Below are 10000 nucleotides of genomic sequence, written 5' to 3' on the forward strand. Positions count from 1 at the left end.
ATCTATCTATCTATCTATCTATCTATCTATCTATCTATCTATCTATCTATCTATCAATCTATCTATCTATCTATCTATCTATCTATGCCCACCACCACCTCCTTCACTTCGAAGGACTCTATATATCTTTAATAAGCTGCCTGTTTGTCTCTATCTATGCCTACCTCCTGTCTGTCTCTATCTATGCCTACCTCCTTAACGTGGACTACAAATCTTTCTATATACTTACCTGCCACCTTTCTATCTATCTCTCTATCAGTGTCTGTTCCGGAGCCAGTGTCTGATCCTGAGCCGGAACCTAAACCAGTGTCTGTTCCTGAGCCGAAACCTTAACCAGTGTCTGTTCCTGAGCCGGAACCTGAAACAGTGTCTGTTCCTGAGCCGAAACCTGAACCAGTGTCTGTTCCTGAGCCGGAACCTCAACCATTGTCTGTTCCTGAGCTGGAGCCGGAAACAGTGTCTGTTCCTGAGCCGGAACCAGTGTCTGTTCCTGAGCCGGAACCAGTGTCTGTTCTTGAGCCGGAACCAGTGTCTGTTCCAGAGCCGGAACCAGTGTCTGTTCCTGAGCCGGAACCAGTGTCTGTTCTTGTGCCAGAACCACTGTCTGTTCCTGAGCTGGAACCTGAACTATTGTCTGTTTCTGAGCTGGAGCCGGAACCAGTGTCTGTTCCTGAGCCGGAACCAGTGTCTGTTCTTGTGCCAGAACCACTGTCTGTTCCTGAGCTGGAACCTGAACTATTGTCTGTTTCTGAGCTGGAGCCGGAACCAGTGTCTGTTCCTGAGCCGGAACCAGTGTCTGTTCCAGAGCCGGAACCAGTGTCTGTTCTTGTGCCAGAACCACTGTCTGTTCATGAGCTGGAGCCAGCGTTTGTTTCTGTGTTTATGTCTGTCTGCCTATCTATCTATGCCCACCACCACCTCCTTCACTTCGAAGGACTCTATATATCTTTAATAAGCTGCCTGTCTGTCTCTATCTATGCCTACCTCCTGTCTGTCTCTATCTATGCCTACCTCCTTAACGTGGACTACAAATCTTTCTATATACTTACCTGCCACCTATCTATCTATCTCTCTATCAGTGTCTGTTCCGGAGCCAGTGTCTGTTCCTGAGCCAAACCTGAACCAGTGTCTGTTCCTGAGCTGGAGCGGGAAACAGTGTCTGTTCCTGAGCCGGAAACAGTGTCTGTTCCTGAGCCGGAACCAGTGTCTGTTCCTGAGCCGGAACCAGTGTCTGTTCTTGAGCCGGAACCAGTGTCTGTTCCAGAGCCGGAACCAGTGTCTGTTCCTGAGCCGGAACCAGTGTCTGTTCTTGTGCCAGAACCACTGTCTGTTCCTGAGCCGGAACATGAACCATTGTCTGTTCCTGAGCTGGAGCCGGAACCAGTGTCTGTTCCTGAGCCGGAACCAGTGTCTGTTCCTGAGCCGGAACCAGTGTCTGTTCCAGAGCCGGTGTCTGTCTCTATCTATGCCTACCTCCTTAACGTGGACTACAAATATTTCTATATACTTACCTGCCACCTATCTATCTATCTCTCTATCAGTGTTTGTTCCGGAGCCAGTGTCTGTTCCTGAGCCGGAACCTGAACCAGTGTCTGTTTCTGAGCCGGAACCTGAACCAGTGTCTGTTCCTGAGCCGGAACCTGAACCATTGTCTGTTCCTGAGCTGGAGCCGGAAACAGTGTCTGTTCCTGAGCCGGAAACAGTGTCTGTTCCTGAGCCGGAACCAGTGTCTGTTCTTGAGCCGGAACCAGTGTCTGTTCCTGAGCCGGAACCAGTGTCTGTTCTTGTGCCAGAACCACTGTCTGTTCCTGAGCCGGAACCAGTGTCTGTTCTTGTGCCAGAACCACTGTCTGTTCCTGAGCCGGAACCTGAACCATTGTCTGTTCCTGAGCTGGAGCCGTAACCAGTGTCTGTTCCTGAGCCGGAACCAGTGTCTGTTCCTGAGCCGGAACCAGTGTCTGTTCTTGAGCCGGAACCAGTGTCTGTTCCAGAGCCGGAACCAGTGTCTGTTCCTGAGCCGGAACCAGTGTCTGTTCTTGTGCCAGAACCACTGTCTGTTCCTGAGCTGGAACCTGAACCATTGTCTGTTCCTGAGCCGAAACCTGAACCAGTGTCTGTTCCTGAGCCGGAACCTCAACCATTTTCTGTTCCTGAGCTGGAGCCGGAAACAGTGTCTCTTCCTGAGCCGGAAACAGTGTCTGTTCCTGAGCCGGAACCAGTGTCTGTTCCTGAGCCGGAACCAGTGTCTGTTCTTGAGCCGGAACCAGTGTCTGTTCCAGAGCCGGAACCAGTGTCTGTTCTTGTGCCAGAACCACTGTCTGTTCCTGAGCTGGAACCTGAACCATTGTCTGTTCCTGAGCTGGAGCCGGAACCAGTGTCTGTTCCTGAGCCGGAACCAGTGTCTGTTCCTGAGCCGGAACCAGTGTCTGTTCCAGAGCCGGTGTCTGTCTCTATCTATGCCTACCTCCTTAACGTGGACTACAAATCTTTCTATATACTTACCTGCCACCTATCTATCTATCTCTCTATCAGTGTTTGTTCGGGAGAAAGTGTCTGTTCCTGAGCCGGAACCTGAACCAGTGTCTGTTTCTGAGCCGGAACCTGAACCAGTGTCTGTTCCTGAGCCGGAACCTGAACCATTGTCTGTTCCTGAGCTGGAGCCGGAAACAGTGTCTGTTCCTGAGCCGGAAACAGTGTCTGTTCCTGAGCCGGAACCAGTGTCTGTTCTTGAGCCGGAACCAGTGTCTGTTCCTGGGCCGGAACCAGTGTCTGTTCTTGTGCCAGAACTACTGTCTGTTCCTGAGCCGGAACCAGTGTCTGTTCTTGTGCCAGAACCACTGTCTGTTCCTGAGCCGGAACCTGAACCATTGTCTGTTCCTGAGCTGGAGCCGTAACCAGTGTATGTTCCTGAGCCGGAACCAGTGTCTGTTCCTGAGCCGGAACCAGTGTCTGTTCTTGAGCCGGAACCAGTGTCTGTTCCAGAGCCGGAACCAGTGTCTGTTCCTGAGCCGGAACCAGTGTCTGTTCTTGTGCCAGAACCACTGTCTGTTCCTGAGCTGGAACCTGAACCATTGTCTGTTCCTGAGCCGAAACCTGAACCAGTGTCTGTTCCTGAGCCGGAACCTCAACCATTTTCTGTTCCTGAGCTGGAGCCGGAAGCAGTGTCTGTTCCTGAGCCGGAAACAGTGTCTGTTCCTGAGCCGGAAACAGTGTCTGTTCCTGAGCCGGAACCAGTGTCTGTTCCTGAGCCGGAACCAGTGTCTGTTCTTGAGCCGGAACCAGTGTCTGTTCCAGAGCCGGAACCAGTGTCTGTTCTTGTGCCAGAACCACTGTCTGTTCCTGAGCTGGAACCTGAACCATTGTCTGTTCCTGAGCTGGAGCCGGAACCAGTGTCTGTTCCTGAGCCGGAACCAGTGTCTGTTCTTGTGCCAGAACCACTGTCTGTTCCTGAGCCGGAGCCAGCGTTTGTTTCTGTGTTTATGTCTGTCTGCCTATCTATCTATCTATCTATCTATCTATCTATCTATCTATCTATCTATCTATCTATCTATCTATCTATCTATCTATGCCCACCACCACCTCCTTCACTTCGAAGGACTCTATATATCTTTAATAAGCTGCCTGTCTGTCTCTATCTATGCCCACCACCACCCCCCTCACTAGGAAGGACTCTATCTATCTATCTATCTATCTATCTATCTATCTATCTATCTATCTATCTATCTATCTATCTATCTATCTATCTATCTATCTATCTATCTATGCCCACCACCACCTCCTTCACTTCGAAGGACTCTATATATCTTTAATAAGCTGCCTGTCTGTCTCTATCTATGCCTACCTCCTGTCTGTCTCTATCTATGCCTACCTCCTTAACGTGGACTACAAATCTTTCTATATACTTACCTGCCACCTTTCTATCTATCTCTCTATCAGTGTCTGTTCCGGAGCCAGTGTCTGTTCCTGAGCCGGAACCTGAACCAGTGTCTGTTCCTGAGCCGAAACCTTAACCAGTGTCTGTTCCTGAGCCGGAACCTGAAACATTGTCTGTTCCTGAGCCGAAACCTGAACCAGTGTCTGTTCCTGAGCCGGAACCTCAACCATTGTCTGTTCCTGAGCTGGAGCCGGAAACAGTGTCTGTTCCTGAGCCGGAACCAGTGTCTGTTCCTGAGCCGGAACCAGTGTCTGTTCTTGAGCCGGAACCAGTGTCTGTTCCAGAGCCGGAACCAGTGTCTGTTCCTGAGCCGGAACCATTGTCTGTTCTTGTGCCAGAACCACTGTCTGTTCCTGAGCCGGAACCTGAACCATTGTCTGTTCCTGAGCTGGAGCCGGAACCAGTGTCTGTTCCTGAGCCTGGAACCAGTGTCTGTTCTTGTGCCAGAACCACTGTCTGTTCCTGAGCTGGAACCTGAACCATTGTCTGTTCCTGAGCTGGAGCCGGAACCAGTGTCTGTTCCTGAGCCGGAACCAGTGTCTGTTCCAGAGCCGGAACCAGTGTCTGTTCTTGTGCCAGAACCACTGTCTGTTCCTGAGCCGGAGACAGCGTTTGTTTCTGTGTTTATGTCTGTCTGCCTATCTATCTATGCCCACCACAGCCTCCTTCACTTCGAAGGACTCTATATATCTTTAATAAGCTGCCTGTCTGTCTCTATCTATGCCTACCTCCTGTCTGTCTCTATCTATGCCTACCTCCTTAACGTGGACTACAAATCTTTCTATATACTTACCTGCCACCTATCTATCTATCTCTCTATCAGTGTCTGTTCCGGAGCCAGTGTCTGTTCCTGAGCCGGAACCTGAACCAGTGTCTGTTTCTGAGCCGGAACCTGAACCAGTGTCTGTTCCTGAGCCGGAACCTGAACCATTGTCTGTTCCTGAGCTGGAGCCGGAAACAGTGTCTGTTCCTGAGCTGGAGCCGGAAACAGTGTCTGTTCCTGAGCCGGAACCAGTGTCTGTTCTTGAGCCGGAACCAGTGTCTGTTCCTGAGCCGGAACCAGTGTCTGTTCTTGTGCCAGAACCACTGTCTGTTCCTGAGCCGGAACCAGTGTCTGTTCTTGTGCCAGAACCACTGTCTGTTCCTGAGCCGGAACCTGAACCATTGTCTGTTCCTGAGCTGGAGCCGTAACCAGTGTCTGTTCCTGAGCCGGAACCAGTGTCTGTTCCTGAGCCGGAACCAGTGTCTGTTCTTGAGCCGGAACCAGTGTCTGTTCCAGAGCCGGAACCAGTGTCTGTTCCTGAGCCGGAACCAGTGTCTGTTCTTGTGCCAGAACCACTGTCTGTTCCTGAGCTGGAACCTGAACCATTGTCTGTTCCTGAGCCGAAACCTGAACCACTGTCTGTTCCTGAGCCGGAACCTGAACCATTGTCTGTTCCTGAGCTGGAGCCGGAACCAGTGTCTGTTCCTGAGCCTGGAACCAGTGTCTGTTCTTGTGCCAGAACCACTGTCTGTTCCTGAGCTGGAACCTGAACCATTGTCTGTTCCTGAGCTGGAGCCGGAACCAGTGTCTGTTCCTGAGCCGGAACCAGTGTCTGTTCCAGAGCCGGAACCAGTGTCTGTTCTTGTGCCAGAACCACTGTCTGTTCCTGAGCCGGAGACAGCGTTTGTTTCTGTGTTTATGTCTGTCTGCCTATCTATCTATGCCCACCACAGCCTCCTTCACTTCGAAGGACTCTATATATCTTTAATAAGCTGCCTGTCTGTCTCTATCTATGCCTACCTCCTGTCTGTCTCTATCTATGCCTACCTCCTTAACGTGGACTACAAATCTTTCTATATACTTACCTGCCACCTATCTATCTATCTCTCTATCAGTGTCTGTTCCGGAGCCAGTGTCTGTTCCTGAGCCGGAACCAGTGTTTGTTCTTGTGCCAGAACCACTGTCTGTTCCTGAGCCGGAACATGAACCATTGTCTGTTCCTGAGCTGGAGCCGGAACCAGTGTCTGTTCCTGAGCCGGAACCAGTGTCTGTTCCTGAGCCGGAACCAGTGTCTGTTCCAGAGCCGGTGTCTGTCTCTATCTATGCCTACCTCCTTAACGTGGACTACAAATATTTCTATATACTTACCTGCCACCTATCTATCTATCTCTCTATCAGTGTTTGTTCCGGAGCCAGTGTCTGTTCCTGAGCCGGAACCTGAACCAGTGTCTGTTTCTGAGCCGGAACCTGAACCAGTGTCTGTTCCTGAGCCGGAACCTGAACCATTGTCTGTTCCTGAGCTGGAGCCGGAAACAGTGTCTGTTCCTGAGCCGGAAACAGTGTCTGTTCCTGAGCCGGAACCAGTGTCTGTTCTTGAGCCGGAACCAGTGTCTGTTCCTGAGCCGGAACCAGTGTCTGTTCTTGTGCCAGAACCACTGTCTGTTCCTGAGCCGGAACCAGTGTCTGTTCTTGTGCCAGAACCACTGTCTGTTCCTGAGCCGGAACCTGAACCATTGTCTGTTCCTGAGCTGGAGCCGTAACCAGTGTCTGTTCCTGAACCAGAACCAGTGTCTGTTCCTGAGCCGGAACCAGTGTCTGTTCTTGAGCCGGAACCAGTGTCTGTTCCAGAGCCGGAACCAGTGTCTGTTCCTGAGCCGGAAACAGTGTCTGTTCCTGAGCCGGAACCAGTGTCTGTTCTTGAGCCGGAACCAGTGTCTGTTCCTGAGCCGGAACCAGTGTCTGTTCTTGTGCCAGAACCACTGTCTGTTCCTGAGCCGGAACCAGTGTCTGTTCTTGTGCCAGAACCACTGTCTGTTCCTGAGCCGGAACCTGAACCATTGTCTGTTCCTGAGCTGGAGCCGTAACCAGTGTCTGTTCCTGAGCCGGAACCAGTTACTGTTCCTGAGCCGGAACCAGTGTCTGTTCTTGAGCCGGAACCAGTGTCTGTTCCAGAGCCGGAACCAGTGTCTGTTCCTGAGCCGGAACCAGTGTCTGTTCTTGTGCCAGAACCACTGTCTGTTCCTGAGCTGGAACCTGAACCATTGTCTGTTCCTGAGCCGAAACCTGAACCAGTGTCTGTTCCTGAGCCGGAACCTCAACCATTTTCTGTTCCTGAGCTGGAGCCGGAAACAGTGTCTGTTCCTGAGCCGGAAACAGTGTCTGTTCCTGAGCCGGAAACAGTTTCTGTTCCTGAGCCGGAACCAGTGTCTGTTCCTGAGCCGGAACCAGTGTCTGTTCTTGAGCCGGAACCAGTGTCTGTTGCAGAGCCGGAACCAGTGTCTGTTCTTGTGCCAGAACCACTGTCTGTTCCTGAGCTGGAACCTGAACCATTGTCTGTTCCTGAGCCGAAACCTGAACCAGTGTCTGTTCCTGAGCCGGAACCTCAACCATTTTCTGTTCCTGAGCTGGAGCCGGAAACAGTGTCTGTTCCTGAGCCGGAAACAGTGTCTGTTCCTGAGCCGGAAACAGTTTCTGTTCCTGAGCCGGAACCAGTGTCTGTTCCTGAGCCGGAACCAGTGTCTGTTCTTGAGCCGGAACCAGTGTCTGTTCCAGAGCCGGAACCAGTGTCTGTTCTTGTGCCAGAACCACTGTCTGTTCCTGAGCTGGAACCTGAACCATTGTCTGTTCCTGAGCCGAAACCTGAACCAGTGTCTGTTCCTGAGCCGGAACCTCAACCATTTTCTGTTCCTGAGCTGGAGCCGGAAGCAGTGTCTGTTCCTGAGCCGGAAACAGTGTCTGTTCCTGAGCCGGAACCAGTGTCTGTTCTTGAGCCGGAACCAGTGTCTGTTCCAGAGCCGGAACCAGTGTCTGTTCTTGTGCCAGAACCACTGTCTGTTCCTGAGCTGGAACCTGAACCATTGTCTGTTCCTGAGCTGGAGCCGGAACCAGTGTCTGTTCCTGAGCCGGAACCAGTGTCTGTTCTTGTGCCAGAACCACTGTCTGTTCCTGAGCCGGAGCCAGCATTTGTTTCTGTGTTTATGTCTGTCTGCCTATCTATCTATCTATCTATCTATCTATCTATCTATCTATCTATCTATCTATCTATCTATCTATCTATCTATCTATCTATCTATCTATCTATCTATCTATCTATCTATCTATCTATGCCCACCACCACCTCCTTCACTATGAAGGACTCTATCTATCTATCTATCTATCTATCTATCTATCTATCTATCTATCTATCTATCTATCTATGCCCACCACCACCTCCTTCACTTCAAAGGACTCTATATATCTTTAATAAGCTGCCTGTCTGTCTCTATCTATGCCCACCACCACCCCCCTCACTAGGAAGGACTCTAACTATCTATCTATCTATCTATCTATCTATCTATCTATCTATCTATCTATCTATCTATCTATCTATCTATCTATCTATCTATCTATCTATCTATCTATCTATGCCCACCACCACCTCCTTCACTTCGAAGGACTCTATATATCTTTAATAAGCTGCCTGTCTGTCTCTATCTATGCCTACCTCCTGTCTGTCTCTATCTATGCCTACCTCCTTAACGTGGACTACAAATCTTTCTATATACTTACCTGCTACCTTTCTATCTATCTCTCTATCAGTGTCTGTTCCGGAGCCAGTGTCTGTTCCTGAGCCGGAACCTGAACCAGTGTCTGTTCCTGAGCCGAAACCTTAACCAGTGTCTGTTCCTGAGCCGGAACCTGAAACATTGTCTGTTCCTGAGCCGAAACCTGAACCAGTGTCTGTTCCTGAGCCGGAACCTCAACCATTGTCTGTTCCTGAGCTGGAGCCGGAAACAGTGTCTGTTCCTGAGCCGGAACCAGTGTCTGTTCTTGAGCCAGAACCAGTGTCTGTTCCAGAGCCGGAACCAGTGTCTTTTCCTGAGCCGGAACCATTGTCTGTTCTTGTGCCAGAACCACTGTCTGTTCCTGAGCCGGAACCTGAACCATTGTCTGTTCCTGAGCTGGAGCCGGAACCAGTGTCTGTTCCTGAGCCTGGAACCAGTGTCTGTTCTTGTGCCAGAACCAATGTCTGTTCCTGAGCTGGAACCTGAATCATTGTCTGTTCCTGAGCTGGAGCCGGAACCAGTGTCTGTTCCTGAGCCGGAACCAGTGTCTGTTCCAGAGCCGGAACCAGTGTCTGTTCTTGTGCCAGAACCACTGTCTGTTCCTGAGCCGGAGACAGCGTTTGTTTCTGTGTTTATGTCTGTCTGCCTATCTATCTATGCCCACCACAGCCTCCTTCACTTCGAAGGACTCTATATATCTTTAATAAGCTGCCTGTCTGTCTCTATCTATGCCTACCTCCTGTCTGTCTCTATCTATGCCTACCTCCTTAACGTGGACTACAAATCTTTCTATATACTTACCTGCCACCTATCTATCTATCTCTCTATCAGTGTCTGTTCCGGAGCCAGTGTCTGTTCCTGAGCCGGAACCTGAACCAGTGTCTGTTTCTGAGCCGGAACCTGAACCAGTGTCTGTTCCTGAGCCGGAACCTGAACCATTGTCTGTTCCTGAGCTGGAGCCGGAAACAGTGTCTGTTCCTGAGCCGGAAACAGTGTCTGTTCCTGAGCCGGAACCAGTGTCTGTTCTTGAGCCGGAACCAGTGTCTGTTCCTGAGCCGGAACCAGTGTCTGTTCTTGTGCCAGAACCACTGTCTGTTCCTGAGCCGGAACCAGTGTCTGTTCTTGTGCCAGAACCACTGTCTGTTCCTGAGCCGGAACCAGTGTCTGTTCTTGTGCCAGAACCACTGTCTGTTCCTGAGCCGGAACCTCAACCATTTTCTGTTCCTGAGCTGGAGCCGGAAACAGTGTCTGTTCCTGAGCCGGAAACAGTGTCTGTTCCTGAGCCGGAAACAGTGTCTGTTCCTGAGCCGGAACCAGTGTCTGTTCCTGAGCCGGAACCAGTGTCTGTTCTTGTGCCAGAACCACTGTCTGTTCCTGAGCCGGAACCTGAACCATTGTCTGTTCCTGAGCTGGAGCCGTAACCAGTGTCTGTTCCTGAGCCGGAACCAGTGTCTGTTCTTGAGCCGGAACCAGTGTCTGTTCCAGAGCCGGAACCAGTGTCTGTTCCTGAGCCGGAACCAGTGTCTGTTCTTGTGCCAG

Source organism: Pimephales promelas, chromosome 9 (assembly GCF_988280905.1).
Source record: "Pimephales promelas chromosome 9, fPimPro1.hap1.1, whole genome shotgun sequence".
Taxonomy (NCBI): domain Eukaryota; kingdom Metazoa; phylum Chordata; class Actinopteri; order Cypriniformes; family Leuciscidae; genus Pimephales; species Pimephales promelas.